Source organism: Sander vitreus, chromosome 1, assembly GCF_031162955.1.
Source record: "Sander vitreus isolate 19-12246 chromosome 1, sanVit1, whole genome shotgun sequence".
Classification (NCBI taxonomy): domain Eukaryota; kingdom Metazoa; phylum Chordata; class Actinopteri; order Perciformes; family Percidae; genus Sander; species Sander vitreus.
Window position 1 is genome coordinate 15,138,499 of NC_135855.1, and position 12,445 is coordinate 15,150,943.

Sequence of the window (12,445 nt, forward strand, 5' to 3'; positions counted from 1 at the left end):
TCAGGTGAAACACAGCAGACAGCGGGATTAAGACACTGGAGAGAGAGAGACCAAATATAGCTAGGGTCAACATGTGCCTGTGTACTGTAGACCCAGTCTTGTGAAGTCCCATGACAGGCCTTTTCTTTCCATTAAATTGCTTTACAGTGTTATGTTATGACATGGGAGTTTTAGAAAATCCATCATCAACATCACAAAACTTTTATTCTTTTATCTTTTGTGAGGAGTCTTGTCAGGTGGGAGTTTAAAACATACATACGCACGCACGCACGCACACACGCACACACACACACATACACACACACACTAGAGGATGGATACCCGAACCGAGCCTGTTGGGACCTGACGGGCTGGGCTGGGCTGGGTTCGGACAGATATTTAGAAATGATGTTTGGGTTCGGGTCGGGCTCGGTCACATCAGCGTGATAAGGCATTTAAAAAAGCTTATTATGTAGGTGCACGCCTGTGTTAACATTTCCGAATGCCTTCCTACAGTTGCTTAATAAAAGCGGGCTTTTCACACAAGCAAACGTACATGTGTAATTAGTATGAGATTTTAACTGTGTCGAGCTCGGGTCAGGCTCGGACACAAATATCTTAATGCCTGTCGGACGCGGGCCGGGCTCGGACAGAAAAATGCGGCCCGATCCGCACTCTAACACACACACACACACACACACACACACACACACACCCACACACACACACACACACACACACCCCCTTCAATTGGACAGCCTGTTTGATTGCCCTGCCAGTAAACAAACAAGCAGCTCTTTGGAAGACAAGCCCTTTTACCAGCAGGCCTTAATGGCATTAACTGTTACGCAGAATGAGTTGTTTTGGAATAAAGCTGGACACATTGTTTACCTCCCTTAACAATCAGCCCATTTAACATAAATGAACCTTACAAGCCTAAACGGATAGATCATCAGCAGAGGAGACAACAGCCTGTGTTGATCTCCTCCATCTATCCATTAAGTTATCCAATCACTGAAAATGTACATTCTCACACTCATTTGCTCTGACAAATATTGATGTCGCTTTGGTTTGTAATGCATCAGAATAAAAACAATCATCAATATTAATGGCCACTCTATTTGGAGATGATGCTCACATTTATTACCATCCATTAATGTTTGTTTACCTAATTTGATTGGACTATAACCTCCACAAAGGCATTTTTATTATGCACTCCTCGACCATTATTTATGTGAGGAATCCTGAAAGGGTGGAAGCTTATTGAATTAAAAGTAAAATGCACCCTGTAAAAATTAGAGATTTTCACCAGGGCTAACCTTTATCATAGCTCACATCATGTTGACATCATTCATGTCATTACACTTCTAATCAGACTTGCACAGTATTGCCAAATGGTATTTATTGAAATTTATAGAAAAGATTTCTGGTACAGGATATACAATCTAAAAGACACAAAAACATATATATATATATATATATATATATATGCACATTCACATTTTAACATTTTATCACATTAATTTTATAATTGAAGTTTTCTAACAATTCATAAATTAATTACATAAATTACTGACAAGCTTTATAATTATACATTATGAATCAAATTTTTCTTTTTTTTCACCCTCTTTCCTCCAATGATTGTTATATTTTTCATTTGTCTTTTTAGCTTCATCGCTCCTGTTCCTCCCCCTCTTCTCTCGCGGCTGTCTCTCTAGAGTTGCTCTAATTAAACACATGGTCGTGGTGGTACGGAGTCTTACAGCCGAGCAGAGGAAAAAGGCTCTAATTCCAGCTCTCAGGATGGAACTCTGACACACAATGGCCCTGCCATCCTCTCTGCCCCCCCATAGATTCCCAACTGAAAGGCCTCTCCTCAGGCAGCTATTTAATAGGCCTCCCCTAACCCAGCACATACACCCACACACACATAGCACGCATATAAACGCACACATGCATTAGCACACGCAAACACACATGCACCTATACAGCATAGTACACACAGACACACACACACACAAGCCATTGGCCCCCCTGTGTGTGTCTGTCACTTGTGCTCTAGCTCATACTGCTTTGGGCTTTTTGAAGTGCTCCGAAAGCCAGTCGACAGCCTTTTTTTTTTTACTTTTCACATAATGCAGAGGCGCAACTGCTAAGCTAAGGCTACTACTCTGATTAGCCAGTATTGCAAGAGCAGCACTCAAGGGCAGATTGTCGGGGACTAAAGGTTCTTGGCCATTTTCTCCATATGATGTAGATTTTAAAAGCACTTGAACCGTATTCTGAAAGAAGGTAGTCCTGGCTGGATAGAGTTTTAGAAATATGGTTTAGGTCTATAATTTTGAAAGAAAAGTTTTTTTAATTTAAAGTTAGATTTTACATTGTAAAACGACTACCCCCATTTGATGGCATTAGATCCAATTTGGCTGGTATTTGTTATATAGTTTAGGTAGATTAGTATATTGTAGCTTTGCTTTTACTCCTAAAAACAAAAAAAATTTCATGAAATTTGTAAATGGAATTCAGAGAGTTGGTTATGACAACTCTAGTTATTGGCAACTATAATGAATAGTTTTGTATTTGTCATTCAGAAGAAAAATCTGGCGATCCTCTATTTCTTTTTAACCGTCAAAAAATCCAACAAAAAGAACTCGCCCACTAAAAAGTATTACTTGTGCAGCTAAAGCCTGATATAGCTTGTTCCTCTGTGCCATTGTTATATTTTTAAAAACACAAAAATGTGCCCACACAATCACACTGGCTGAAACGTTTATTCATTACCATGTACATGGGCACTGTCATTTGTTTTGAGTCAATCACACTGTAAATACTAACTAGTACACCAAAAGTGTATTAATCCGCATCTGAAAATAGTGCCATACAAATGCACTTATTTAGGCATAGACTTATTAGACTTATTTAAGTTGAGTTTGAGTATTTTCTAAAAACTACATTGCCCAGCTTTTTTTTTTTTAAGAAAATGACTGAGCCTTTAAAAATAAATCACATTTATGTATTTATGTCACTATTTAAAGATTTACATCTTCAATAGGGACAAATGGGCTTCATGCTACAGACAGCGTAAGGATGTCGAAAAGTATTGAGTAATGGAATTTTAATGGGATTTGTTATTATATACTTCTTATCCTTTAAGGGTAACCATAACGTCTATAGATGTGTCATGAGATATACATTTTCTTAGCTACATTTAGATGGATGAAAATGGCTGAAAGCTTCTTTTATGTGTGGGTATGTGCTGTTGAGGATGGGGGTGGTGCTAAGCTGTATCTGTAAGTCCAGGGTATTGGATCGTTGTTGATGTGTTTTGGCCCTGAATGATAATTCTGCCTGTTGGAAAGACTAGAGGTTGTTGTGCAACATCTTGGCACTCCGCTCTTCCCTCCTTTCCGTGCCATCTTCTCCCCTCCGTCACTCTCTGTCCTTGCTCCTCTTTATCCTTCCAGCTAGCTACCCTCCTTCAATCCTTCGCTCTCTCTAAGACTGGCAAATGCCCTTAACAACACAAAGAGACAGTGTTCAATCAGGATGGGAAGAGTCAGAGAGAGCTCATCTGCTCAGTGTGATGCCCATTACGTATTGATCTGGACTCTGTGCAGGGCAGCGAGGGCACGTTTGTATCTATATAAATGAAAAAGAGGGAAACAGCAGGACAAAGTTGTTGGCACTGTATTGGCCTCGTGTGTTGATCTGATTTCTTCTCAATGATAAACAAGGTTGGTAGGGGGGATGGCTGTGGAGTAGAGGCAGAAAATTAGCCAGCTGATACAGCAGCCCGCTCGTGAAATCTCTCTGTGCTGATGTGTATAGACTATAAGCCCATTGATTTGTAGGGAGAATTAATTTGCTCTGGCACTAATGAAGGAGGGAGCTAACTTCATGTTAGCCAACGTCAGATCCAAGCTATGTTCAATTAAGCCTGGTAACAAAAGCAGAGTGCAGCACTTACAACTGCCCCACATTATCTGATCCATGGGGCATAGTTATATTAGTATAAGTAGTTTTGTAATTCATAAGGCTTATCTTCATGCAGGTGTGCTCTGATCAGTAATTCATGTCTGATTGTATTATTCTGATCTGAACAGCGATTAAAAGGGCTCTTTGTTACGTGAGAAAATATTGCGGCACATGGCGTAAGCCTTTTATCATTATTACAGCATCCTCTCTCAGCCACAGTGTTTGCCTGAAGCAGGTCTACATGACAGGCTGTTTATGTGTGTTTGTATGTATTTGTGCATTGGGGCCTTTCCCAGGCTCAGGATTTTACAGTAGTAGGCGATGAGGGCTACAATGTGTATGTGTCCCGTCAACCCTCTGGGATTTTGTGTGTGTGTGTGGGTGGGTGTGTCAGGGTGTGTCTCAGGGTAAGTGTCTGGGAAGATGTGATTTTATTATGACAAAGCTCTGTAATAGCATGCTAGGCTTTAGTCATAAAGCAATTGGGATAGTCCACTGGTTTACTAACAAAGCTCCCAAAACACCCACCCTGTAAAGTGCCTGAGTCAGGCTTCAGTGGGGGGCGGATAAAGAAAGTGGTAAGAAACAAAAAAGTAATAACGTTGTTTATTTCCACCTAGACAAAGCAGGTTGAGGGTTATGTAGCTATCAGATGGACACTTTCTTCTGATAATCCCTAACCTGAACACCACAAGAGTTTGACTCAGTCAGGTGTCTCTGCAAGTGAATACTGTATGTGCTTGATAGGCTTGCTGCAACTTGCCCTACTCACCCACCCCGTCTCCAAAACACGTTTTACAGGCTCTCTGTCACACACACACACACACACACACACACACACACACACACACACACACACACACACACACACACACAGAGAGAGAGAGAGAGCCTGGTGAGCACATGAAACCTGACAGATAAGCACCTTTATCTGCAGGTGCTAGAGAAGGGTCTGTGCATCTTAAAGAACCACATTGGCCAGATATTCATCTCTCTCTCTCTCTCTCTCCTCCACACTTATCTAACAGTTGTCTATCTGTATCTCTTGGCTCTTTCTCTCAGACACAGGCCTGTATCCACGGGTTGATGCTATGCATGGTAATCCTGTATGACCTGAATCTAGATTCAATTCAGTGTCACACTAATGTCACATAGTACAGCCTATAACACAGTTATTTTCCAGCAGTGGGCGGTATCTTCAAAGGTACCCGTGATGTCATACATGTGTGCAGGCTGCCAGGAATGATCACATGTTGGACTGGTAAAAATGTAGGTTTAAGCCAAATTTTTAGTAATGTTCAATAACTACAAACCTAACTAGAACTGCAAGCAGTTATGACGGGGTCCGAGCCTCCCGGTGCAAGTCGCCCCCGACGCGAGTCGCCCCCGATGACCCAGGGAGTGCGCGAAAGCAGGATCCAAAGCCTGACAATGGGGAGGCAAATGTCAGTAAATATAGAGAGTTGTGAGCCGCAAGGTCTGTGGTACATTGCCGTTGCAAATGTAGTGGTTAACAGTTCATCTCCATGCATATACAGACTACCTTTAACAATTCTCTACAATAAACAAACTTCTTAACCCCCCTGACCACAGGGGACAGCAGAAATGAAAGAGTGACTGAGAGGGGGGAGGCAGGTGTGGTGGTTGAAGGAGCAGGGCAGGTGGTCAAGTTGTTGTAAATGGTGTTGATTTTGGATTGAAAAAGTGAGAGAAAAGACTTGCCTTTGTCTACTGTGAAGGTTGTAGAAACTTTGTCAGGGGGGTTAAGAAGTTTGTTTATTGTAGAGAACCAGGGGAGCACGCAAAAGCAAAAACCAAAACGTAACGGTGAGGAGGCAAACATCAGTAATTATTGAGAAGTGTGAGCTGCAAGGTCTGTGGTACATTCCCATTGCAAATATCCCATTAACATTGATTGAGTAAAAGGGCCAAAACTTGTCTACGTTGATTATAGCCCCCCTAAATTTGGTACAGAGCCTCAGACTGGCATGCTGAACGAGCATCACAAGTTTCATGTTGATAGCAATTACTTTGGCAGAGAAATTGCAATCAATCGCAAATGTCCCATTTGCATGCATTGAGTTATCGGCCAAAATACATAATTGTTGATTCCCGTGACGTGAAGTTTCCAGTCTATGGGTCAGACTCAAACACACGGAGTTCTGAAGCAGACCTGTGCGTCGCTTTGTCCACTCTGTGGTTTATAATGGATGCGCTCTGCTGTCGACATGCTGCGGCAGATGTGTCCCATCATTTGTGCTCCGTGTATTTCTGCAGTAGGTCTAGTTTCGGTTTTCCACCTCCGATGTAGAGCAGCATACAGCCACTTCCCTAAACTTTGACTCATTCAGAGACCAGAGACCCAAACGGGGCTCTGTGTCTGTCAGAAGGTCTGAGATCTACCGTATCAGCAGAGCAATCACATAATGCACAGCAGGCTATGGTGCACGTGGATTATTTTCTGAAATATTCTGACTTTATTCTTGTAATAGCCTATTATCACTTTATTTTTCTCAAAATATCATGACTCCTCCAAATCTCAGAGAGCACAGATGAGATATATTTTGAATGTACACAAAGTTTTGAACATGACCAGAAATCTTGCTCAAACATATCTGAAATATTACAGTCCAGGGGTTCATTAAAATAAGAAACTAAAATGAACATACATTGCTACTCTATCGCTGACACAGCACTGTAGAGATCTGGCAATGCGAGACGGGGGGGCAAAACTCAATCTCGCCTAGGGCAACCAAAGGGCTAGAGCAGGCCCTGTGTCATGTCACCGGGATATCGGCATAAACAGTGATAGCTTTCTCTTTATTATTTGCTGTTGTAAAACAGATAAACTTACAAAGCCAACATGTTGAGCTTGGAAGGGTAACAAGACACCCTATGTTGTAACATTTAAGTCTTTATTTCTAGTTTATTACATGTATTAATCATAGCATTACTGGTACCTGAAATTCAGTTCCAGTACCCAACGGTACCTTTTTTCGGGTTCTTTCGCTCTTTTCTCTGTAATAACTAGGATTGGGTACCTTTCGCATCTGAACCAATATCAGTACCGGTACCGGTACCTAACGGTACTTTTTTCAGGACTTTCCCTCTGTAATTCCAAAAAAATTATTTCAGTTATAAAAATAACTCCAAACCTATTTATCCTATTTACTTAGGACATTGTTATTTATTTAGAATATTTTACACTGACATAAAAACCCTAATAAAACCCCTCCCTCTCTCCTCCCAAACCTGTCCCTACAACCTATTAAATTGAATAATAATTCAACTTTTATTCTTGTATTTGTATATTATTCTTTTTTAGCCTGTTTTATCATTCATCAATGTTTTTAATTGCTCTTTAATGTTTCATGAAGAGCACTTTGAATTGCCTTGTTGCTGAAAGGTAACCTGACTCCGCCAGATGGATTGCTTCGCATTTGCTCGACATATCCATCTGGGAACTTTCCGTTGGAGAACTTTTGGGAAGGGGCGAAAATACTGGTTAGCTGACTGGATAAACCATCTGTCTATCACCACCTATGTTGGTGATAGACGGGCCAAATCAACCAATCAGATCAACGAAGCTAGCTAAGTTAGTGAAGCTAGCTAAGTTAGTGAAGCTAGCTAAGTTAGTGAAGCTAGCTAAGTTAGTGTAGCTAGCGTTAGTTTGGCTTCAAGGACCTTGCGGTTCTTCTAATACGTTTAACATACAATTAAGTTAGGTAACGTAGCTAACGTTAACGTTTTTAAACTTACCATTTGTATGTGACATGAACCTCATCACCGACAATCCCCACCAAGTTTTCGCGGTACACTTCTGAAGAAGAGCAAAAACATCTTTTCCTCCGAGAAAAGCCTCCAGTGCCGTTTTTTGCTCTTCTTTCAATAAAGGAATACTTTCTAATTCGGATAAAACTTTCGCGATAGCTACGCTCATCTCATCCGTGGAAGCCGCCATGTTGTTTAGACCTAACAGTCTAAACAACTGCTGCGTCACACCTAAAGCCGCCTCAAAACCAACGCTTATTGGTCGGTCGTTTGGCGAACGGCTCCACATTTTCTCTATCTCAAGATGCCAGACTGATCTGCGAAAACTGGAGCTTGTGAGATCAGGACGGTCTCACGAGGCTAGCTGAAAGCGCTATAGAAATAAAGTTGCCTTGCAACCTCAGCCTGTCATTCAGTCCCCAGGGCATAGAAATCACTGTTGTGCCTGCTTGTCTCACAGGAAGTCAACAGCACCGCGACTGCTTTTCGGCTCGCCATTAATATCATATCACAGTGAATGGTGTCTGTGTGAAGTTTTGAAAAACTGTACCCACACTTTATCGCCATTGCCGTGACTCACTGTGACTTCATCAAAACTGCAGAGCCGATGTAGTTTGCTCCGTGTGTGTGTGTGTGTGTGTGTGTGTGTGTGTGTGTGTGTGTGTGTGTGTCGGAGCTCCGCTCTCTGTCAACATGCAGAGAGGACCGATAAGCTTGCACTTATGCGCTCTCAGGTACCGAAATTTGGCACCGCTTGATTTTAGGTGAACCAATACTCGGTAATACCGACGTGATTTGGTCGGTACCAGTAAAAGTACAAGGTTTGGTACCCAACCCTAGTAATAACAAAAAATTATTTTCATTGTAAAAATAATTCCAAACCTATTTATCCTATTTACTTAGAAACTCTTGTTAATTATTTAGAACATTTTACACACCACACAAAATAAAACCCCTTCATCTCCCCCCAAACCCATCCCTCCAACCTATTAAATCAAATAATTATTAATTTCTTACACTGCATTATAACTTTTATTCTTGTATTTGTATCTTATTCTATTTTAGCATGTTAATGTTTTATGTAAAGCACTTTGAATTACCTTGTTGCTGAAATGTGCCATACAAATAAAGTTGCTTTGTCCTACAACTTCCAGCCTGTCAGTCAGTCACCAGAGCTGTCACGGAGGAAGTGGAACACGCTTTCGGCTCGCCATTATATTAAATTGCAGCGAATGGCGTCTGTATGGAGTTTTGAAAACTGTAACCACACTTGCCACCGCTTTACCGGCAGTGTTGGGAGTAACGGCGTTTAAGTATAACGGCGTTACTAACGGCGTTATTTTTTCAGTAACGGAGTAATCTAATTAATTACTTTTCCCATCGTTGCAACGCCGTTATCGTTACTGAGAATGTAAAGTGGCGCGTTACTACAATTTGGTTGAATGAGGTAGCCTTTGGCTACACATCAGCTGCCTGGAGAGAGCAGGGGTGGGGATGATGACACAGTTGCAAATGCGATGATGATTAGCTGGGTGGGCGGATGCCCTGCTCACGCTGTCTCACTGCACGCTCTGACTACCACTAAACACAAGACGGCGACAATGGCGACGAGCCAGGGAAATTCAAAGGTAGCGTTCTCGAACTGGAAGTGCCGGCACTACTTCTTGCTCATTGAAATTAAAGGCAAAAATGTTTATGTAACATGCACGCTATGCCCAAGAAAAAAGACTTTATCCACGTCTGCCTCAAGCAACTTGAATCTTATGAAGCACCTCACATCAACACATGCTAACACGACACTTGCTGCTGCTGCTAACCCAACCCCAAGCCCAAATGCAGCTAGCGTGAGCTCCAGCAAAGGAGACGCAGCCACTCTGTTAAAACAAGCAACGCTCGATTTTTCGGGTCAGCAACAGGTGACCAAGGCCGAGGTGAACACATTGATTGCAAGGATGTTATAGAACGTAATAGCGTTTATAGAACATAAAAAATAACGTCACTTTGCTGAGTAACTAATTACTTTTACAATGTGGTAACTGAGTTACTAACTCAATTACTTTTTGGGAGAAGTCATTTGTAACTGTAACTAATTACTTTTTTAAAGTAAAATGACCAACACTGTTTACCGGCATTGCCGACACTCACTGTGACTTTAACAAACTGCAGAGGCGACGTAATTTCGCTCCGTCTACACCGCACCTCTGCGTTTGTGTGTCGGAGCCCCGCTCTGTCACACATGCAGAGAGGACAGATGCTCACGCTTAAGGTGCTCTCAGGTACCGAAATTTGGCACCATTTAACGTGATTCGATCTTCGGTAGTACAGACGTAATTCTGACAGTACCCAAAAAAGTACCAAGTTCGGTACCCAACCCTAATTAAACAGGATTCATATTAATGAAGTAACATTTTTCGCATGTTTAATTTACTACAATGTCATGTATTGCTGCTGACCATTTTACAGACCAGACTGTTCTCTGTTTCTGAATGCTTTTCCTGCCTCTTCAGTGTGTGAATATGACTTTAAACTTAAAAGACGATCACAGTGAATATGAAGCTTGATTACATTATCCAGGTGTGATTTCATTGAAGTGCTGGTCAGAAACAGAAGATAGAAAATGAATAATAGTACACAGTTTGTTATCTTGAGGCAACAGAGCTACTGTGTTTGGACTGCGAGAAAACTCTGACAAAAACGGTTGAGGAACACCACATCGATGTTCCATTTTTCAAAAATAATTTCTGGACGTCATTGCATAATATAATGCATTGCTCTGGTGGACTCCACATAATTATTTCCGTATTTCTCCCATTCCATATTCTTCCTTAACAATAATGTCTCATGATAAAACACAGGTGGCAGTTCATATGCATGCATAAAAGGAGGGTGTCATGTCATTTTTCAGAGGTTATCTTGGAACACAGCAGCCATTTATTGCAGGGAAATCTTAGCAGCCATTATATAATATACCAGTGAATTAAAATCTCTGCAGCCTAGTTCTCTCCCTCCTGCCATCTCTCTCACGGTCTCTCTTTGTGGGGTCAGAGCAGTAGTTGATTGTGGAGCTCGGCTGAAACTCAGAAAGGGAGAAGTGGGAAAAATCCATGTACGTGCTTTTTTCTCTCTCATTAAGCAGTTTTGTTTATAGTTTATCCACAATCCAATTACCTGTATCTTCTCATATAATGGTCCCTTCCTGTCTGCACTTCCATTTCTTCAAATTTCAACAATCCCTTTCTCTTCCTTGCTTTTACTTGCCTGCCTTTAAGTCACTTTTCAAAGCAATGTGTGCCATTAACCAACTGTCAATGTAAGGGTGCTTGGCACATGAATTAGACTTTGATGTCCTTTCCCGACTGTACTGCAAAAGTGTACTGCAAAACGTTTTTTCAATCCAACTCAGAGCAATTTTAGCTTCTTCCCTGTCATTTAATTCCACTTTCAAATGAAGCATTACGCAGACACACTGTCAGATTTTATTGCACCAGAGAGAGAGAGAGAGAGAGAGAGAGAGAGAGAGAGAGAGAGAGAGAGAGAGCACATGCACTTGCTAAAGCCCACAAAGAAACCCTCTAAGCACCTTTCCACACTAAGACTTGTAAATGTAATTGCTGGTTTCACCTCTAGGCTTTTAAGAAAAAAGGACACAAAGGAGTACAGATGGATGATTTTCAGCCTAATCACCATCCTTACATTTCTAAAGAGATGTGGCTTTGGCAGAGAAAGCCAGAAAGCACAGAATTGGACCAAAAGTACTCTCTCTGTGTTAGTATGTACTATGTTTAGTATGTGTGTTTTTGTGTGCGTTTCTGTATTTTCTCCTTACAAGCGTTGCAGTTTCAAAGCACATTTTAATCTGTACTTTCAATTTAAGCAATTTACTTTCATCTTCCTGCATCTAGATGAGTGACCTTGCAGTGTAAGAGATGTTTGTTTTTTTTTTAGCATCTGCTTCCTCCGTCCCTTGTGAAGTGAAATTAACACACACACACGTAAACAGACACGTCTGTATGAAAACAAACATGCGGTTTCTCTGGATACATTTGGTGTTAATAATGAGACTTAAGTGTGGCCAGGAGGATGGACAAGTGAATGAAACAGCCACAGAATCACTAGTCGTGTTTGATTTGCCTTCACTAATTCAAAGAGACCATCTGATAAATTGAGAGGATGGGATGTATATCAGAATAGCAAGAGGCGTCTCTTTGTTGTTCCCCATTCCCAACCAAATCGTGTGTGTGTGTGTGTGTGTGTGTGTGTGTGTGTGTGAGAGCTGGGCTGCATAACCTTTCTACAAAAAAAGCAGGAGATGTGCTATCTACGGTGGCCCTGAAGTGCAAATCACAACAGCAAGTAGAAAAACGCAACAGCAAATCATAAAACACAACGGCAAATAGGAAAACACGTCAGCAAATAGGAAAACACGACAGCAAATAGGAAAACACTTCAACACAACGGCATTAACTTCTACCGGAAAAGGTAGGGCCTATCTAGTAGAGGATGGACCCTCCAGATTGAACAGACTGACTGACTGTCTTTTAACAGGAAGGAGAGGTGAAAAACACGGAAAAGCGCCTACTTTTAACAGAGAGACAGTCCGTCTGTCCTTTCAGGAGGCTCCGTCCTCTGCTAGATAGGCCCTACCTTTTCTGGTAGAAGTTAATGCCGTTTTGTTTTTGTATTTGCTGTCGTGTTTTCATATTTGCCGTTGTGTTTTCCC